Source organism: Podarcis raffonei, chromosome 10 (genome assembly GCF_027172205.1).
Source record: "Podarcis raffonei isolate rPodRaf1 chromosome 10, rPodRaf1.pri, whole genome shotgun sequence".
NCBI lineage: Eukaryota > Metazoa > Chordata > Lepidosauria > Squamata > Lacertidae > Podarcis > Podarcis raffonei.
In genome coordinates this window covers 1,044,255-1,065,859 of record NC_070611.1, presented here as the reverse complement: position 1 = coordinate 1,065,859, position 21,605 = coordinate 1,044,255, and the positions used below count along the sequence as shown (strand labels likewise).

The following is a 21,605-nucleotide window of genomic DNA, read 5'->3' as shown; positions in this document are numbered from 1 at the left end:
TTGGAAGGTGGAAGAATCATGAACCCCATGTGTGCTGCATGTGCAGTTGACCTGGCCTCACAAAATTTCCGCAGGGTAAGTGAGCAAGGCTTCCCCTGAGACCCGCGTCTGACGGGCTGCCCTGCGGGGAGGAGGCGCGCAGCGAGGCCAGCGCGGGCCGAGGCGCCCCAAGTTCTGCCGGCGGCGCTGCCGCGCTGCTCCTTCTCCCGGGGAGCTGCAGGGGGCGCGCTCTGCGGCACGCATCCGCGGCACGTGCGAAGCCGCGCCGAAGCGGGCCGAGCCGAGGCGTCGTGCGGACGGGCCCTCCCCGGGCCGCTGCTTGCAGGGCTCCCACAATGCCGTGCTCGCCTCCCAGTTCCGTTACGCAGCATCTCTGGCGGAGCAGCAGCCGCCGCGCGCCCAGAGCGAGCGGGCGGGCGGCGCAGCAGCAGCGCCCGTGAGCCGCGGAGAGGAGGCGCCGAGGGGCGCGGGAGGAGGAGCTCCGCCCCGGCCGGGGGAGGGGAGAGGGGCGGCTCGGCGGCGCCCGGGGCTGCCGGAGGAAGGAGACGCGAACTTCGGCGCCCGCCGCGGGAAGCCACGGGGACTGCCTGCGGTGCGCGCCCGGGGCGGAGGCGCTTGGCGCGGAGAGGAGGAGGAGGCGGCGGCTGCTGCTGCTGCAGTGCTCCCGAGGTGGATCCCCGGCCGGGCTGGAGTCTGCTGCAGAAAGGCTGTAAGTCGGAACTTGCGAGTTGGGCCACTGTCCCGGCGCGCCCTCCCCCCCTCCGCCCGGCCAGGCTGGGCTCCTTCCGCGGCCCCCCTCCCTCCCTTCACCGCAGCGTCTCCGCTCCCCGAGCCCGACGCCTTGCCCTCTTCCGTTCTGCGTCCTCTCTCCCGCCCCTCCTTCTCCTGCCTCTCGCCTTCCCTCCCAGGGAAATGAACAGGGGCCGCCCGCTCTCGTCCGAGTTGAGGGGGCGCCTCCCCGGGCCGCGCGCCTGGGCTTGGACTCGGGCTGCGTCGACGCGGCAGGCTGCTCTTTCGGTCCTGGTGCGTCGAGAGGGTCGCTGCTCTGTAGCGTAAAGAAAAATCCCCCTCAAGTATAAGTGCACTACCGCCTTGCCCCTCTCCTCTCCTGCGAAGTGGAGAGCTTGTGCCGTGAGGAAAGACGAGCCCTGGAAGACCTGCAGAACGGGGTAGAAATACTCGGAGTAAAAGCACGCCTGGGATCCAGCCGAGGGGAATAAATCAACTTTGCCGCTGCAGGAGTGGCTCAGGGTGTTTTTTTTAATAGGAAGGTTTGAATCAGTCTAGTTTAGTCTCACAGTAGAAAGGGTTGAACGGTTTTGGTTTGTTGGCCCATGCAGCAGCAGCAGCAGCAGCAAGCTCCTTTCTAAAGATCTGTGGTGACTGTTCCTATGAGTCACTGATAATGGTACACAGTTGCCTTATGTGTGTTTCAAAACTCCTAATCCTGGGCTCTGCAGTTAAGCGTTTCCATGTCATTTTGATAACGTCAGCAGAGCTTTTGCTAAATTGCAAGTTACTATTGCTTATGGGTTTGAGTAATGTTTATAAATGAAAATGCAATATTGGGAAGGGAACTTTCGGAAGATTTAACACTTGTCACATCCTGCATTGGATGGCAGAAGAGATAACATGCCTGTGCAAAAATGGGAGGGTTGAGGGCAGGAATGTTGAAGGAAAATAAATGCATCCCTGACCAAACCATGCTGTCTGCCTGAGCTGCAGAGTTACAAAGTCTGACTTGTGGTTTTACCCAGTTTTGGCAGCATCACTGCTAGTTAGAATTGAACGCTCACTGGACTGTGAAGAGACAGTAAATAAATCTCTGTCCATTGATTTGGGCACCAGAGTTTTCAGATGATTGTAATAGAATGCTTTTGCTCTTGTTCTATCAAGGGTTGAAGCTTTCTAATCTGGCCAATTTATGCAGAAAATGTGTATGTTTGTGGACTTGAATTGGGCTAGCAGTGGAATAGCTTGCTCTCTTCCAGTATATAATCTGCAAAAATCTGGTTTTGTTTTGGGTAGTGCTGCTGTCTGTTTCGCAGATTAATCTGAGGTTGCCATTTCTGCCATTTACACGCACATTTGTAGGGCAAATGGATGTTTTCTGGAGTTCATTTAAATAAGATTGTGAAACTGAAAGTTTTTCTGGCCCATTTCCAGACTGAGGTAATATTTGTGCCCAATAATATCCACATGAGGTATTGATTGGGGATGCACACTCCCATTTGTAGATTAGCCTACAAATGTTCATTTCGTTTATGCCACAGTAGCGTACGTCTGACACCTTGTTTATCTACGCTCTTGAGTGGACATGACAGCCATCAAGTGGGAGAGGGAGGATGGTGCTTACAGTATTCTTTTAATGTTTTAAGAGATTCTCAAATTCTGGATATTAAAAGGAAGGTCTCTAAAATGCATTAACATTTACATAGTTAGTTTGCCATGGTAAATGTGGCATCCCAGAACCTTTCATATAACAGGATTGTACAGGCAGTCCTGCAAAAAATGTCATCTTGCGAATGGAGTGTTCATAAGCATGCTGCTGGGGAGGTGTTGCTAAAACATAATGAATTAGGTTGCGATCCCAATCCCATTTGCCTGGCAGCAAGTCCTTTTGAATTCAGTGGGATCTATTTCTGTGTAGAAATGGTTAGGATTGTGCTGTTAGGTCTGTTCTTCCTAGAATTTTGATATAATAGACATGTTTAACTGTGACTGCAGTTGCTGAAGTGGCAACATAATATATGGTCTTAAGAGTATATACGTATATATATACTGGTATTTATAAATATTAAATTTTCAAATGACTTATAATGGCTACTGCTGAGGCTGAGCCCCATTTATGTTTGTAATGTACATTAACAATTGCCACTTCCCTCGCAGCAGCACGAAACGCCAAGCTGCCGCTGAGGGCATGGGAGCAGAAATGCCTCCCCGCCCAACTCCAAAGTTGCTGCCTTCCAGCGCTTAAGTGCTGTTTTGCCTCGCCTCCCCCCCACCAATGAGCTCGCTGCTGGATTGCTGGCTGCTGCCTTCCGTGCGCCGCTTTGCCTCTCCTCCCCACCCCAAACATGTAACTTCAAATCTAGCACAATACATTACATAACACATATAGTATACCACACCAGCACCCAGTATTTGTAAATATTAATTATTCAAATGACTTGTGGTTTTGGCTGCTATTGCAGGGGCTGAACCCCATTTATGTTGGTGGTGTCCAATTAAGAATTACTATTAAAAATGTGATATTAACCATGTGTCACTAGTGTGAATTATGAATTACTTCCTGCGTTTCAGAAAAATAAATAGAAAGTGCCGCTGAACTGGGGGTGGGGGTGCGAAATGGTGACTAGCCATTATGTTTTTGTGCCCATAACCTACATTCCAAGAGCCATGTGACAAATGACTTTTCTGTCCAGTTTCTAACACTGGTTAGATGGCCTTAGGAAGCCCTCTGTTCTTTTAGCCTCGGCAATCCTACCCCCCCCCCCGATTGCAATATGAGGGTGCATCATGCAGATATTCCTTATTATATGGCCTGGTAAAGACTGCTGATATAAGGACTCTGAACACTTATGCACTAAAAATGTTTGTCTGTAAACCTTGAGAACCATAGTGTGGAATGGATTGGTGCATTAAACAAGGTACTTAGTAATTCTAATCTTAACATACAGTTTTCAAAATTAGTTTTCTTGTTTACTCCAATAAGGTACTCAAAAACAGGATTGTTTTCAACAAAAGAAACTGTAATGCTTTCTATAATCCGGGATTACTGAACAAAGCATCATGCTGTGCAATATTGTTGTATTCAGAGTTGTATGATAGCACGTGTTCTTCAGCTGTTGTTGATTTTTCAGTAGTATAGACTTCAAAGGAAGACTGTGAAAGGGGAACTGTGGCAACAGAAAAAGAGGTTTTAGTTTCATTGATCTGTGCCATCCAGCTGTTGAAGTATTTTGCTTGAACAGCATCTGATAGTTCAAGCATCCAGATAAGGCAAAAAAGCCATATCTGGAGATGGATCATTGGTTTGAGGACCACTTAAGCTCATTTTACTTTCTAGTGAGAGCTGTTGTGAAGTAAATGAGAGGAATTATATTTTGCTAAGAGTTTATCCTGCATCCTGGAATGTTATAATTCATCTAACTCAGGGGTCCGCAAACTAAGGTCTGCGGGCTGGATCAGGCCCAATTGCCCTCTGGATCCAGCCCGCGGACGGTTCTGGAGTCACTGCTTGGATTGGTGTGATCACCATTTTTTTAAAATGGCGCCATTTCCACCCGCAATTCCCCCCTCTCTCCCTCACACACACTGTGGCAGCCCCTCCTCCTCCCCTCTTCCTGGCTTCTCCCCGCCCTGCAGAGGAAGGGGGCTGGGCTTTAATAGGAAAGGGAAAGCTGGCACGGAAAGGAGAGCTGCCGCCGGCGGCTCCCAACCGCAGGCAGAGCGGCGGAGAAGGTAGGGAGGGGGAGGGGAGGACTGGGGGGGAGAGAGAAGCCCCCTCCGCCACGTGCACGTGCAGCCCGGCCCACCAAAAGGCCTGGGGCATGGTGAGCCGGCCCCCTCCCAAAAAAGTTTGCTGGTCCCTGATCTAACTCAAATCTGCCTGCAGCAGCTTCTTCCTCTTCTTCTTTTAAAAAAAGGAAAGTGTGTTTTGGTTCCAAGGGCCATATCCTTATCAGGGTCAGCATCATGGGCCAAATTTGACAGGTGGGTATCAAATTCCTGGCAAAGGAGAAAAAGACAGCCCCCCTCCCAGAGGAAAGGGAAGGAGAAAAAGCTTTTCTAAGTCACCCCCTTTCTCCATAATATCCCCTGATATCAGGAATTTGAGGGGGGAACTTAATGGGGAATTAGGGAAACTTGAAAAAGGGTTTAAGATAGCCTTTTGCAAAAGCCTCTTTGCAAGCTGTTTCAAAGGGTGCTTTTCCCCATGCTCAGCTGATGAGCAGGAATTAAATCCTGCTGCCTTGGCCACACAATCTTGTTGCCTCCTGGGAACAGGATCAAGCAGCCAGTGCCAAATTAGTGGTGTCAACTGATAGGCAAGTGAAGATGGTTTGGGGGAAACTGCCTTGCAGGCCAAATTGGGGCTCCTGCCTGGCCATGATTGGCCTGCAAGCCAGAAGTTCCTCACCCCAGATTTAGCCTGTATGCTGCACTTAGTCTCTTGAGGAATAGTTCAGTAATATTTGTGTAATATTGCAACTCTCCACCTGTGTCATGGTTGGCTTTTGTTTTGAACATAACCTGCTTCTGCTTATATTCAGTGGAAGTATTTTCTTTTTGCTAAAAATATTGCCTGGCTTTTTATGAACTTGCAGCTTTCTTTAGGTACTGTAGGATTGCCACATTGGGCTTGACATTAATTCCAAGGGGTGTGAACAAATGATGAGAAGTGACATGCCTGCTTCACATGTTACACTAAGCCAGGGTTTGTTTTACAGCTCGTGGTTAGTCTGGAGAGAGCTAAACCACAAGCCTAGGTTTTGGCAACATGCTAAGCAAAGCCATGGTTTAGCTCAACATGATGCAGAAGAACATGATGGGGGCGAAGTGAAGCAGTTGCAATCTCCTCCCTGAGAGTGCATGCATTTGCTTGAAGCCATGGTCTGGCTTAGTTCTAAATAGGCTTCTACAGTAGGAGGATTGTCAGTTGAAGACTGTTAGAATCTACCTTCAGATCTTCATGTTCAGCATGCAAAGATGGAAGAGGAGCCAGTGTGTACAGGAGTATTGGACTTGGGGTTTGAGTGTTTGCTGCCGCCTCTTTCTCTATTCAGAGTCCAAACACCTAATCCAATAAGGCAAATTAAAGATATGCACTTAATTTGAGTTTGCTCTGAGCACAGTTGAAACTGCTGACATTGGCCTATAAAACCCCAACTGGTATGGGGCCTTCACCCATTTGGATCCACCTGTTTGCTGAGGTTTTCAGGATGTCTCAACCATTGGAGGAGGGTTGCCGTATTTACTCAAGTCTAATGTGCACCTCAAGTTTCAGAACCTTGAAACAAAACAAAAAAAGTATTTGCTGCTTAGTGTAATGATCATTGGCAAAAAGTGCACTCTTTACAAAAATGAGTTAAAGGTGAGAGGTAAATTTGTACATGCCCGTTTTTGAAGCTGATACTCAGCAAGCTCGTCAGCTGGTTAACCTTTAGACTTGCTGTGACATTATTCTTGTGTTAGCAGTTTCAAATAGTCGGTTGCATGGTGGGGTGAGTGGGGTTGCACACATACCACTCAAGCATGTGCTTAGGGAAGGGAGTTTTGCTGCTGAGTCTGTGAGGGATAAGTATATATATTGGTTGGTCCATTCAGATGTATGAATATTGTCCTACGTATTCAGCAGCATGAAAATGCTACATCTAAAGTTAGATACACATTGTATCACATTTATCAAAGTTGATGAAGAAAACTATTATGGAAAATAAATCCACATTGTAGGAAGGATGGAGTACAAGTGTGGTTGTGTTAAAAATATGCATGGCAAGATTTAGAAATGTGCAGGTCTAGATCAGGAGGGGGAACCTCTGGCCTGTGTGTCAAACATGAGTTCAAATTTGGCTCTAAGATTCTGCTTATGAACTTCAAACTTAAGGGCCGTCACTAGACTTGAGAAACCCTGAGAATGTATTTTTAATATTATACACCACCCCAACACATTCTGCGTTTGAAAAGGAAATATGAAATTGCACATAGAACCGTGTGTGTTACTTTATCTATGCTGAAAGAAAAGTGTTACATTTGATTCATGGAAAACTTGAGTAGCAAATACCTTTTATTTAACCTTTCATTTAATAATCCCTGTGCCATTCTCCCAGGCTTTTCAGTTTTCTGTTGTTGTTTAGTCATGTCTGACTCTTCATGACCCCATGGACCAGAGCACGCCATGCACTCCTTTCTTCCATTGCCTCCCGCAGTTTGGTCAAACTCATGCTGGTAGCTTCGAGAACACTATCCAACCATCTCGTCCTCTGTCGTCTCCTTCTCCTTGCGCCCTCCATCTTTCCCAACATCAGGGTCTTTTCCAGGGAGTCTTCTCTTCTCATGAGGTGGCCAAAGTCTTGGAGCCTCAGCTTCAGGATCTGTCCTTCCAGTGAGCACTCAGGGCTGATTTCCTTCAGAATGGAGAGGTTTGATCTTCTTGCAGTCCATGGGACTCTAAAGAGTCTCCTCCAGCACCAGAATTCAAAAGCATCAATTCTTCGGCGATCAGCCTTCTTTTTGGTCCAGCTCTCACTTCCATACATCACTACTGGGAAAACCATAGCTTTAACTATACGGACCTTTGTTGGCAAGGTGATGTCTCTTAATCAATAAAGTGATTAATTGAAAGTACCATTCCACAGTGTTCTGTGTGTTCTTGGTTGGCAAAAGCCGTATTCGATGGATTGTGCATATTGAATAAAATCAAACCATGTTACAGAAAAGGTGGTGCTCCTCTTTCCTATACAGTGTTCACATTTTAAGGTGGTTTGTCACATGTATCAAGCCCCATGCCTTTTGAGATCCAAACTTCCAAAATATCCTAGTTGAAAGATCTCCAGCGTCTTGAAGTTACTTTGTTTTTAATGAACAAATGTCTGTGGTTGTTCAGCCTCGTTGAATGAATAGGACTAGTATAAAACAGAAGCAAAATTTTAAAAGTTGAGATGTGCTTTACTGAGAAGTGCTTACGTTTAGAAGGGAAGATGTTCTTCATAAGAGTCTGGTCTTCACAGCATCCCTACAGTCCTTGTTATAATTTGAAGTGAATTAAAGTAGTTGAACAGTCAATTTTTTTATCATTTTAATGATCATTTTGATCATCATTAATTTGAACTATTTTGGAGGAAGTTATTTTAATATTAGGCCCTGTATACATTGCCATTTGCACTCCCACTGTTAGTTTTTGAAGCTGCAGCCGCAATGCATGTCAGTGGTGTCGTTTCTTGCAAAGTACAACTGTTTGATGCACTTTTCCTCCAGCCAGCTTCAGTTCAACTGGAAAACTTAAGCTAAACATGTACATTTGAGACAACCCCCTCCTAGAACTCCTCAATGGCTATGTGGGGCAGGGTGTGAGAAGAAAAACAGGTACCGTATTTTTCGCCCTATAGGACACACTTTTTCCCCTCCAAAAATGAAGGGGAAATCTGTGTGCGTCCTATGGGGCGAATTCAGGCTTTCGCTGAAGCTTGGAGAGCGAGAGGGGTCGGTGCGCACCGACCCCTCTCGCTCTCCAGGCTTCAGGAAGCTATCAGCAAGCCTGGGGAGCCCGCGGGAGTTCCCGCAGGGCTCCCTAGGCTGCGGATAGCAGCCTGCCGCCCGGTGCGCAGGGCGCCCTGAAGCAGAGCGCCCCTCGCACCGGGCAGACATCCGCAGCGTGGGGAGCCCTGCAGGAGTTCCCACAGGGCTCCCTACGCTGCAGATAGCAGCCTGCCGCCCTGAAGCAGAGCGCCCTGCATGCCGGGCAGACACCCGCAGCGTGGGGAGCCCTACGGGAGTTCCCGCAGGGCTCCCTATGCTGCGGATAGCAGCCTGCTGCCCGGCATGCGGGGCACCCTGAAGCAGAGCGCCCCGCGCGCCGGGCAGACATCGGCCAGCCCCACAAGCTCGGGGGACAGCGGGGAGGCGCAGCGCCCCCATACCGCTGTTCCCCGACCTGGTTTTGGGGGGGGGGGAATAAAGGGAACATTTTTTCCCTTTATTTCCCCCCCAAAAAACTAGGTGCGTCCTATGGGACGAAAAATACGGTAACATGCACTGGTTGAAGACAACCTTGCCCCCTCTCTGGTGTGCACAGCAAGGCACAAATAAATCTTGAAATGCAAAGTGGGGAGAGAACAACCTAGTTGCGTTTTAAGCTGCTAATGGGTACATAGCCTAAGGAGGAGTTACGTGATTAGTAGTATTAGTATTAGTAGTAGCAGCAGTATTCAAAGGCATGATATATGGAAACAGGAAAACAATTGGTTACTCAGAATTTTTTTGTATCTGCAGATCGGAGGTGTTCCCTTGAACAAGGGGTGTGAGTGACATAAGTGAGCTGCTTTTCAAGCAGGTGTTTCTGTAGTCACAGCATTAGGAATGTTAAAAGCAATTATGTCTATGCAGTGGGCAGGAGAGCTGAAAATGATGCCAATATATTTCACATCTGACAACCCAAGTGCCCCATTGGTTTCAGATAGTATATGGGTAGACTGAGTCTAAAAAGCCTGGGACACACATTTTCATGGCCCTCTAGCGGCTATGGTGACTCATTTAATACAAGTAATGTATCTAGCATTAACTCTGGAAGTGTAAACAATTTAATTAACCATTTTGGGACTTTCTGTCCCTATAATCTCTAAAAGGAAAGCTTCATATAGGGTTAGTATCATCACTTTAAACATCTTTTTAATCTTACCATATATCATTTCCCCAAATGCCCTTGCTTTCCTACAATTGCACCACATTTGAAAAAGGGTTCATCTGCTTGTTGGCATTTCCAACAATTATTAGAAATTTCCTTATACATTTTAGCCAGTTTACTAGGTGTAGTAATGATCAAAAATTTTAAAATGCAAAGAAAGAGAAAGTATACAGAATGAAAAAAAGATGACGAGAAAAAGAGGCTTTCCTCAGAAGCAGTGCCAAGTGAAAGTTGCTATTGATACTGTCCTGCACAGGTAGTAAGGCTGGAACCATACTCCTAGGTCTTTATTGTGAAGTTTGTGAGCAGGATTTTGACAAATTTTTACTGCTTAGCTCAATAACGTTTTGAACCTGACACTGCAGGCACAAAACTCATACTCATGACGGCACAGATGACCACTCAAAGAACCACAGTTATAGGTTCCTTGTCAGTCTTGTTAAATTCAGCGGTGAATGTAGGTATTTTACTAGATCTCCATAATGGTTCCTTCCCAGTTTAAACACTGGCAGTAGGTGTATATATATATATATATATATATATATATATTTGGTATAATACTTATTGAAATTTTACAAAAACATAAAAGAAATAAGAAAAAAAAAAGATAAAAAAAGAAAACATACAAAAATACATAGAAAAGAAAAAAGAAGAATAAAAATACAAAGTACAAAAAACGAATAGATACAAAAGAGTTAAAAACAAATCCATTTTTTGTAACTTTAAACTCATTAGCTTGTTTCCTTGACTTCCTCACACCTCCCCTTTTTGTATTCCCATTTAAATAATCAAATCAGCAAATCCTTACCCTCTTTCGTTTATCTTAACTCTATATCTTAACATATTATAACTCTATATTTTCATCCATTATCAACTCATTTTTGCATATTCTCATTAATTTTGTTGCTAATGCCATTTTCAATCCAACATCATTTTTAACATTCATTAATTTTACAGTGTTTCTGAAGATAGTCTTTAAATTTCTTCCAATCTTCTTCCACCAACTCTTCTCCCAGGTCTCGGATTCTGCCAGTCATTTCCGCTAATTCGATATAGTCCATCACCTTCATCTGCCACTCTTCCAGGGTGGGTAAATCTTGTGTCTTCCAATACTTTGCAATGAGTATTCTTGCTGCTGTTGTTGCATACATGAAGAAAGTTCTATCCTTCTTTGGCACCAATTGGCCGACTATGCCCAGGAGAAAGGCCTCTGGTTTCTTCAGGAAGGTATATTTAAATACCTTTTTCATTTCATTATAGATCATCTCCCAGAAAGCCTTAATCTTTGGGCACGTCCACCAAAGGTGAAAGAATGTACCTTCATTTTCTTTACATTTCCAACATTTGTTATCGGGCAAATGATATATTTTTGCAAGCTTGACTGGTGTCATGTACCACCTGTATATCATTTTCATAATATTCTCTCTTAAGGCATTACATGCCGTAAATTTCATACCGGTGCTCCACAAGTGTTCCCAGTCAGCAAACATAATGTTATGACCAATATCTTGTGCCCATTTAATCATAGCAGATTTAACCGTTTCATCCTGCGTATTCCATTTTAACAGCAAGTTATACATTCTTGAAAGTATCTTAGTTTTGGGATCTAACAATTCTGTTTCCAATTTTGATTTTTCCACCTGGAAGCCAATTTTTTTGTCCAAATTATAGGCCTCTCTTATTTGATAATAATGAAGCCAGTCTCGCACTTTATCTTTTAATTTCTCAAAACTCTGCAATTTCAATTTATCTCCTTCTTGTTCCAATATTTCCCAATATTTCGGACATTTGGCCTCCATATTGAGCTTTTTCTGAGCCTTCGCTTCCATTGGTGACAACCACCTTGGGGTTTTATTTTCCAGTAAGTCTTTATATCTTATCCAGACATTGAACAATGCTTTCCTGACAATATGGTTTTTAAATGCTTTATGTGCTTTAACCTAGTCGTACCACAAATATGCATGCCACCCAAAAACATTGTTAAAACCTTCTAGGTCCAAAATGTCCGTGTTCTCAAGAAGTAGCCAGTCTTTCAACCAGCAGAATGCTGCTGATTCATAGTAAAGTGTAAGGTCTGGCAGGGCAAATCCGCCTCTTTCCTTTGCATCAGTTAATATTTTAAATTTTATTCTGGGCTTCTTGCCCTGCCAGACAAATCTAGAAATATCTCTCTGCCACTTCTTGAAACAGTCCATCTTGTCCAAAATTTGCAATGATTGAAACAAAAATAACATTTTTGGCAATACATTCATCTTTATAGCCGCAATTCGACCCAACAAGGAAAGCTTCAAATTTGACCATATTACTAAGTCTTTTTTCACTTCTGTCCAACATTTCTCATAATTATCTTTAAATAAATTTAAGTTCTTAGCCGTCATATTAACCCCCAGATATTTTACTTTCTTAACTAATGTTAAACCTGTCTCCTTCTGAAACCTATCTTTCTCAGTTGATGTTAAATTTTTCTCAAGAACTTTAGTTTTTGACTTGTTCAGCTTAAATCCTGCCACATGACCAAATTCTTGAATTAGTTCTAATACTCTTTTCGTACTAGATTCTGGCTCCTGTAACGCCAAAACTAGGTCATCTGCAAAAGCTTTCAATTTGTATTGTTTGGCTCCGACCTGGATACCTTTAATCATATTTAACAAAACCTCCAGGACCGAAATAAAAAGCAATGGGGAAATTGGGCAGCCTTGTCGTGTCCCTTTCTCTATCTTAAATTCCTCTGTCATCACATTATTGACTATTAGCTTAGCCTTTTATTCTGAATAAATTGTACTTATACCATTTTCAAACCCTTGACCCACCCCCATCCCCCGAAGATTTTTCTTCATAAAAGTCCAAGAAATATTGTCAAAGGATTTCTCCGCATCTATAAAAATTAAAACTGCTTTAGTATTAATGTTCACTTGCAACTTCTCCAATATGTTGATTATGTTCCTCGTGTTGTCAGACAAGTGTCTACCTGGGAGAAAGCCAGCTTGGTCCTTATGTATCTCTTCCACTAATACTTTTTTTAATCTATTAGCCAAAATATCAGCAAAAATTTTGTAATCCACATTGAGCAGGGATATGGGGCGGTAGTTCTTGTTGTGTCTTTTCAGACTCCGTTTTCGGTATAAGTGTAATGTAGGCTTCCTTCCACGACTCTGGTGCTTTTCCCCCCTCCAAAATTTCATTACAAACCTCCTTTAGTGGTTGAATTAACCAATCTTTCAAAGATCTATAGTATTTTGAGGTTAAGCCATCCGGCCCTGCAAAAAGCCCAGAATAAAGTTTAAGATACTAACGGATGCAAAGGAAAGAGGGGGATTTGCCCTGCCAGACTTTAAACTGTACTATGAAGCGGCAGCTTTCTGCTGGTTAAGAGATTGGCTGCTTCTTGAAAATACAGATATTTTGGACTTAGAAGGTTTTAATAATATCTTTGGGTGGCATGCATATTTGTGGTATGACAAGGTTAAAGCACACAAAGGTTTTAAAAACCATATTGTCAGAAAAGCACTATTAAATGTCTGGATTAGATATAAAGATTTGTTGGAAAACAAAACCCCAAGGTGGTTGTCGCCAATGGAAGCTAAGGCAGTTAAAAAGTTAAATATGGAGTCTAAATGGCCAAGATATTGAGAAATTCTGGAAAAGGAAGGGGACAGACTGAGATTGCAGAGTTTTGAGAAATTAAAAGGGAAAGTGAGAGATTGGCTGCACTATCATCAAATAAATGAAGTGTTTAAAATGGACAGTAAAATTGGCTTCCAGGTGGAAAAATCAAAATTGGAGACTGAACTGTTAGAATCCAGCACTAAAAATTTGTCAAAAATGTATAATTTGCTGCTGAAATGGAATACACAGGATGAAATGGTCAAATCAAGCATGATTAAATGGGCTCAGGACATTGGTCATAACATTATGTTTGCTGACTGGGAGAAGTTGTGGACCACCGGGATGAAATTTACGGCATGTAATGCCTTAAGAGAAAATATTATGAAGATGATCTATAGGTGGTACATAACCCCAGTCAAGCTAGCAAAGATTTACCATTTGCCTGATAATAAATGTTGGAAATGTAAGGAAAAGGAAGGTACATTTTTCCACCTCTGGTGGACGTGCCCGAAGATTAAGGCATTCTGGGAAATGATCTATAATGAACTGAAAAAGGTATTTAAATATACCTTCCCTAAGAAACCAGAGGCCTTTCTCTTGGGTATTGTCGGCCAAGGGGTGTTAAAGACGGATAAAACTTTTTTTATGTATGCTACAACAGCAGCAAGAATACTCATTGCGAAGTACTGGAAGACACAAGAGTTACCCACCTTGGAAGAATGGCAGATGAAGGTGATTGATTACATGGGTTTAGCAGAAATGACGAGCAGAATCCGAAACCAGGGAAGAGAAGCAGCGGAAGAAGAATGGAAAAAATTCAAGGACTATTTAAAGAAATATTATAAAATCAATGAAAGTTAGAATGATGTTGGAGTAGAAAATAAATGGTTACTATTAGTAATGGATAAGACAAGGAGAATAAGGAAGAGTAAATTAAATTAAAATAAGGGAAGATTTGCTGAAAAATTGATTAGAAATTGGAATACAGAAAAGGGAGGTATGAGGAAGTCGGAGAAGAAAGGTATAAGAAAATAAGATTTGAAATTGTACTTGTTTTTGTTTTTGTTTGTTTGTTTGTTGTGTTTATTGTGTTGTATTGTTATGTTTTTGTGGTTATAAAAAATTTCTTAATAAAAAGTATATTAAAAAAAAAAAAGCCATCCGGCCCTGGAGATTTACCCAACTGCATATACACTGGCATAAACACTGGCAGTATAACAGCACTCAAAATCACGGATAACATAGATGATTCTGCAACACTATACAACAGTTACAAACAAAATTGTACCTGTTGAGTAAGATTTTATTTTTTTTACCCATTGGTCATCACTTAGTTCATTTATTCATGTGTATAAATGGAATTCTTCTAATTAGCAGTGGGTGTTGTATCCATTAAACTGAATTAATGAGATTGTTCTCTATACTTTTACATTTTTAGGCTACTTCCGCATCCCGACCTCACCACTGCAGTGGGCACGCATGCGTGCATGAAAGGCAACGGGCCGAAGGGACTAAGTGCACACCTGCGTTCTTTTCAACGGAAACGCTGCGCTGGGTTTACCTTACCGCGTGGGGACTGACTGAGCAGGTGGTGAGGCTTCTGATTGGCTGCAGGAACTTCCTGCAGCTAGTCGGAAGCCACAGAAGCCTTGCCGCCCGTTCAGTCAGTCCCTGCGCGCTGACGTAAACCTGGCTCTGTGTTTCGACTGGAGGGCCAGATTTAAGAGCCTGGCAGGCTAGATGCAGCCCGCTGGCTGTAGTTTGAGGTCCCCTGGTTTTGGAAGTCAAATGGATTTCCAGAACGGATTCCATTTGACTGTATTTACAACCTGAGCTTAATGCAGAGGGGTTCAAAGCATTACACTCAAAGCTGGTTCCGTCTCTCTCATGGCTGCAACATTGGATGCAAAACTGCCAGCCCCATGATGCTCTGATTCCCTCTTTCTCCAGCTTGTAAACTGCTTGCTAAACACAACTATTTCTCCTTCAGCTTACACCACTGCCCACTTCAGATCTGCCCCTCCCTCCTGCAAATCTGCCTTTTGTCTCCTGTTGACTATCTCTTCAGCTCAGGGAGGCGCTTCACCCCTCTCATCTGGCAGAAAGTCTTTGCCTTGTTGAAGGCTTCCTTGATGGGCTCCTGTTGCTCGGTCCCTGCTCCTGCCAACCTAGCAGTTAGAAAGCACGCCAGTGCAAGTAGATAAATAGGTACCTCTGCGGCGGGAAGGTAAACAGCGTTTCCGTGCACTCTGGTTTCTGTCATTGGGGTTCCCCGCCCCAGCGAAGGCAGCAGAACAGCCCTGGCCTACAGTGAGCAGGCACAGACGGAGGGAGGTGGGCAGGGGGCAACCCCAGTGCAGCCCAGCTTGGTGCTCTTCTCCATAGGCATCAGGAATAGAGGTGTAGCTAGGGGAGCGGGGGGCCCTGGGTGCCACACCACGGTGGGTGGCACTTACCGCGGGGCCTGCGGTGCACCCGAGACACACATCTCTCCCAGGAGTGATACAGTGGCTCAGGTGCCTGCAGGCTCTGCGCTGCCTAAAATGGCAGCATGGGGCTGGCGTCTGCCCACTGCCTCCCCCTCAGGCTGCCACCCTACACAGCATGGCCCCGCTGGGCTCCAGTAGGGGAGCGCTCCGGCAGCACCAGCAGCTTGCCCACACCAGATGCCAGCAACTCTCACTACCCTGCTGCTTACAACCAGTCCAGGGTGGGGATGGGGTAGCCCTGGTTCTCAGCTTCCTCATCCTCAGTGTCTATGTTCTCTGCAGAATTCAGGAAGGAGGAAAATATGGCAAAACAGGACTAGTTGGTTGCACCTGCAGCTGAATCTGCTTTCACCTATTGCCTTCTGTCCCAATGGGCGCTAGTCTTGGCTGCTCTTGTGAGTCTAGACTCAATTCTGGGTGACAGTGTTGATCTGCATTTTATTATTCTTGTAGGATGGCTGCTCTTTTTTTCTTTTTAAAGACTGCTTAAAGACAGCAACGAGTCACTAATGAATTATTTTGCTTTTATGACAAAACTAGTGTATGGTGCAGTGTGTCCTAGCTTCAAATGTACCATAAACTTCAATATACATACCCACCCCACTCCTCCTGGGTGTGTTCACTTAATATCCAGCCTGAAGAGCAAATAGCTTTACTCAACTTGCTCAGAATTTTGACTATTTAGCTGGTTGTATGATAAAGGCTACTATTTATGTTTGATTCCCGCCCCCCCACAAGATAGACTGTTGTGTGTATGAACAAGCATCTTGTCTATGACTGAATAGTCTTGGGTGTTGGTTTACTTCAGTCTGTGATGTTCTCAAATCTATGTGTTATGCGAATGTGCACATACACGTTTCCTAAGACACTTTAAAAATTCTGTAACCTTCATTTAAGCTGAAAAGGCCTAGAATAATATGCACACATCAGATACCTGAAAAGAGGGGGAAATGTAAACAGCTACTTGTTATGGCTCTGCTAAGATGTTATCTTTTGTGGATGTGGACAGATTAGGAAACCTAATCTTTTTATTTCTCTTCTTTAGAGCACCAGGTATAATTTGAGACTTACTACTGTCTGGTTTTTGTGTGGATATTGTTGGACATTGCAGCTGGAGCCTTCACCGCTTCAGCTTCAACTAGCAAAGAAAGTTCTCTAAACATATAGGCAAATCAGCAATCATTTGAATGGGAAAATGACAAAGGATTATACATTTCTGCCTAATTTCCATATATCTTGTGGAATGTAATTATGCTATTATTAATCTAATCATTGCATTCCTATCAAACCTTTTTCGCACAGGCTGGCGGACTTGGTTCTCTCCCTTCTCATTTAATCCCACCACAACTGTGAGCTGGGTTTGACTGAGAGGCATTGATTGGCCCAAGGGCCCCTGCGGAGCTTCATGGCAAAGTGGGAATTTGACCCTTGGTCCCCAGGTCCTTGTCTGACACTCTTAACAACTACACTGCACTGTAACCAACTTAGTATTTCTTTATTTGAAATATTTCTGTGTACACAGAACACACAATGAACAAGTTTTATAAATAATAGAAAGGTGCTTTGCTCCAATTTCTGATCATGTCTGGAAAGCAGTCTCACAGTTAGGCCCCCCCCCGGGCCTCTTAGATAGCTGGAGGTCTGTGGTTCCTGGCTTTCTGCAGTAGTGGTGACAGAATAGGGGGGCGGGGGGGGGGGGTTGATAGTATATGTCTGCTTCCCAGGCCTTTGGAAATTACTTAGATACTAGATGTTGAATCTCACTTAGCACAGTATTGATCATGCTTGAACAGTATATTATTGAATACTTTTAATATAATAGGATGAAACAATGCGAGGATGACCAGTTCCAGGTGCTGTGCCTGTTACCCTTTTATTTTCAGGCAAATATATCTCAATTTGGCTCACAATTTTTTAAAATAAAAGGCAGGCCTTGCCTTCAGACTTACAAACTAAAAATAATATGACACAGAAGTGAAAAGGTCCGGGAGGGAGATCGGTTTGACAAGGCTAAAATAAAGTGGTGACTTGCTACAGGCATTCGTATCCTGCTGGTGATTTTTCTGGGATAAAAGTGCCACAGTGACCCTGCAGCCCACATGCCTCTGACTGGTGGGGAGAGGTCACACTCTGCTTCCTTCACTTCTTCAGTACCAAGACAGCTGGCAATGGGAGCCAGGGGAAGCAAAGTTCCTTCAGCTGCTCCTTCTATAGTCCCGGGAGTTGGCTGTTGTAACTATGCATTTTATGCAAGTAGGCTGCCTGGATTGGGGGAGGGGGGAGGCTGAAATATGCAAGCCCTAAGGTGGGTGCCCACAGTTTCCATTATTGTGCCATTTCCAAAAAGTGCAGCAGTAATGTATGCATGGTGTGTTAATGTATAGTATACTATAATGTATAGTATACTATAATGTATTGTATAGTATAGTATAGTATCTGTATAATCTGTGTACTTAGGAGTTGGCAGAAGGGATTGCACAGAGGCAGCTCACCTGTGTAAACCAACCCTGATTTTCCTAATGAGAAAATCCTTTAAAGCATTGAGGCAAATGCACAAGAATAAAGAAATTCTCAATGCTGAGAATGAGTTTTGAGCTGTTTTATTAAAAAAACTTAAATGTGTGCCTATAATGAATTTTGCACTCTATATACTAAGCTGTTGGCTCCCCACTCTGTCATTGCCACCTCTTCCTGTTGGGGTACAAAATGCTTCTCTGCTGGGGGAGGGGGGGGCTTCTGTCTAGAGCAGGGGTCGGCAAGGCTGACCTTGCCTGGGGGATTCACTGCTGTGGAGCCCCCTCTGTGGGCCAGATTGCGGGCACGCATGAGCGATTTTCGGCGTCTGCGCATGCGACTCCCCACATTGCGCTGGTTTAGGGCAGCGTGCGGGGACTCAGCTGGTGGCTCGGTTTGGGGGCAGCTCGTGGGCTGGTAAAATGACCCCCGTGGGCCGCTTGTGGCCCATGGGCCTTAGGTTGCTGACCCCTGGTCTAGAGAGCCAGCATTAGGAAGAGGCGGAAGAATTAGCAAGGGGATGAGCAATGGAGTTTTTTGTGTGTAACGGAAGGATCGTGGTTCACCCACATATTTACCTTGACCAATTACTCCACTTTTCAGGTGTCAGTGCATTTAATTTTCTTCATGCAGTGCTATTTTCAAAAAACATTTTTTTCAAAGTAGTTCAGGAGCCATTCATGTGAATGTCAGTCTAGTTAAAGCCATAAGACAGACTCTAAGGCTGTTGATTTCCGAAGAAGAGAGTGGCTTTAAAAATGGCAGCTTTTAATGTTAGAATTTCAGGTTCCCTTCTTATGGAAATTCCATAGAAGATACTCTGGTTTTACAATAAATAATTGTACAAGAGAATTTTGTCACTAAGTTTGTAACCCTCTGCACGCCTGAGTCTCATTGATCGTAGTGGGACTTGGTTTTGAGCATTGTAGGATTCCATTGTAATTATTTGTGTGAGTTCTCACAATTGTGTCTAAGAGTTGTTTGTTTTTTTTGACTTGCATTGAATTTTATTTAAGAAATGTGTATGCTGCCTTTCAGGGAAATCCTCCCAAGGTGCCTTACAGATGTAATTAAAACAACATAAAACCACTTTAAAAATATCACATAAAAATGCCTTTTACTGGAGTTCATTTTGAAAAATGACATCTAGGCAGATTTAGGGAAATATGTTTATTGGTTCTGTCATTCAAGCATGTTTGTGAGCTGAATTCGATTAAGCAACTATTCCTGGCTAATCTTCATTATAAGAAATAATTATCCACTACTCTAAAACAATTTTTCATGTGATCCTTAGTGACACTTCTTTAGACTGATAGTTACTGGTACTTTTTTTGTTTTGTAGTGCTTTAGTTGACTTCAAAATGACTTTAGGGTAAAGTGGCATCTGAGAGGAAAAGTTTTTGCAGGGGTTTCCATCCCTCTATATTTGTATAGAATAATTAAGAGATTGTCTGCACTGAGGAAAAACAGATTCACTTTTATCTTGAAACCGCTAGGTTGAGGAGCATTAGTGGACTAAAGCATAGGATTTTGTTTCTCTGAGTTGCCAAATCCACGTAAGCTGTAGGTAAATGTTCAGCATGTACTGCAACTTCATAAATTGTAGCTTACCCCTGTACCAGCTTTTGAAAAAGTTTTAGGAATGCTGGACTGCCTGGGGAAAATGTGTTTTAAAAAGGGGTTTAGTTCATGTGAATCATAAATGTTGTGTATTGAGTCAAAGGATTTTATATCTGTATTATTATTGTCTGTATTTGCATTAGGGTAAAGTAACTGCCTTTTGGTTCCAGAGGGTACAGCTACTATTGGTTCATTTAAGCTGCTGTATTTGGATCCTCTGTCTTATTGGTTTCCTCCAAAAGGCAGGACTGTGATTGCCTGATATTGTTCCCTCCAAAATGTATCCCTTCTAGCTAGTTCCCTGTCCCTATAAATGTAGCTCTCCCCTCCTCGGTTCTCAGTCTTGTTTGCTTTAATAAAGAAGTGTTACTACAGAACTGTCTCCAGCATATTATGTCAAGAGAGCTGAAATCACAAACCCCACGTCACAACAATAAATTTGTGGACTTCCAGATTCTTGTTTAAAGTTCAATTACATTCCCCCTAGTCCCTGTTGTTGTCATGTGAATCTGAGAGTTGAATCAAATAACAATCTTTGCACACGTGTCACAAATTGTGAACAAATAGTCAAATGATCATGAAATGTAAAAAGAAAAAAGAAACCCCGTCATTCCTCTGTTTCTGTGCTAGCTGAAGTTAACACTTTTGTGTCTCTGATGAAATGTCTGTACATGACATTTTTATTTCATAATGTCAGCCCACAGTACCTTAAGACTTCATTATAAAACTTGTACTACCAGCAAGTTTGAAAGTTGAAAGATTACTGGGCTGCCTGGATAACCCATGTCCAGTCATTTCTTGCTGCTTCCTTTTTCTTTCAAGCCAACAATTGCTTATAGTGCTTTTTGTGATGGAGGAGGGTCTAATGGAAATGCATTGGAGTCAAATACTTGATATGAGTTTATGAGAACTTTTTTTTTAGCACTGATGCAGTCCTTGTCGAACCATGGTTTGGAGTGGTGTTGATGGTGTCTCTGCTCTATACTGTTGTTGTTATTATTGTGATGCTAGTACAGGGAGGGGGAAAAGTATTTGATCCCCTGCTAAATTTGCCCATTTGCCATCTGATGAAGAAATGACCAGTCCATAATTTTAATGGTAGGTTTATTGTAGCTGTGAGAGACAGAACAACAACAGGAAAAACCCCAGAAACCCAGAAGACAAAAGTCAGAGATTGATGTACATTATAATGAGTGAAATAAGTATTTGATCTCCTATCAACCAGCGAGATGTCAGGCTACCTGGTATCTTCACTGTATGTAATGAGCTGAGATTAGAAGCACCCGCTGTAATGGAGAGGTTTTACCCGTAATCCCAGCTCCTTACAGTTACCTGTACAGAAGACACCTGTTGACAGAAGCAATCAATCCAGCAGATTCCAAACTAGCCACCATGACCAAGACCAAAGAGCTGTCCAAGGATGTCAGGGACAAGATTGTAGACCTGCACAAGGCTGGACTGGGCTACAAGACTATTGCCAAGCAGCTTGGTGAGAAGATGACAACAGTTGGTGCAATAATTCGCAAATGGAAGAAACACAAAATTGTGGGAATGTTTATATAATTTAGCAGAGTTTAAACGATCCCCTGTTTGAGTTTATGCAGCTGTCAACCTCCCTTGGTCTGGGGCTCCATGCAAGATCTCTTCTCATGGAGTTGCAATGACCAGGAGAACGGTGATGAAGCAGCCCAGAACTACATGGGGGGAACTTGTCATTGATCTCCGGGCAGCTGGGACCATAGTCACCATGAAAACAGTTGGTAACACACTATGTCATGAAGGACTGAGATCTTGCAGAGCCCGCAAGGTCCCCTTGCTCAAGACAGCACATGTTCAGGCCCGTCTGCAGTTTGCCAGTGCACACCTGAATGACCTAGAGGAGAACTGGGTGAAAGTGTTGTGGTCAGATGATACCAAAATCAAGCCCTTTGGCATCAACTCAACTCGCCGTGTTTGGAGGAGGAGGAATG

General features: G+C 43.7%; 1 protein-coding gene across 1 annotated transcript in view; it reads left to right on the top strand.

Annotated features, from left to right (window-relative positions):
- Positions 1–527: 527 nt before the first annotated feature.
- RASSF8 (Ras association domain family member 8) overlaps positions 528–21,605 on the top strand; it is a 124,701-nt gene continuing 103,623 nt past the window's right edge. Inside the window, exon 1 of the mRNA XM_053405146.1 lies at positions 528–709. The gene's annotated coding sequence lies outside the window, so the exon portion shown is untranslated. The remainder of the gene's footprint in view (positions 710–21,605) is intronic.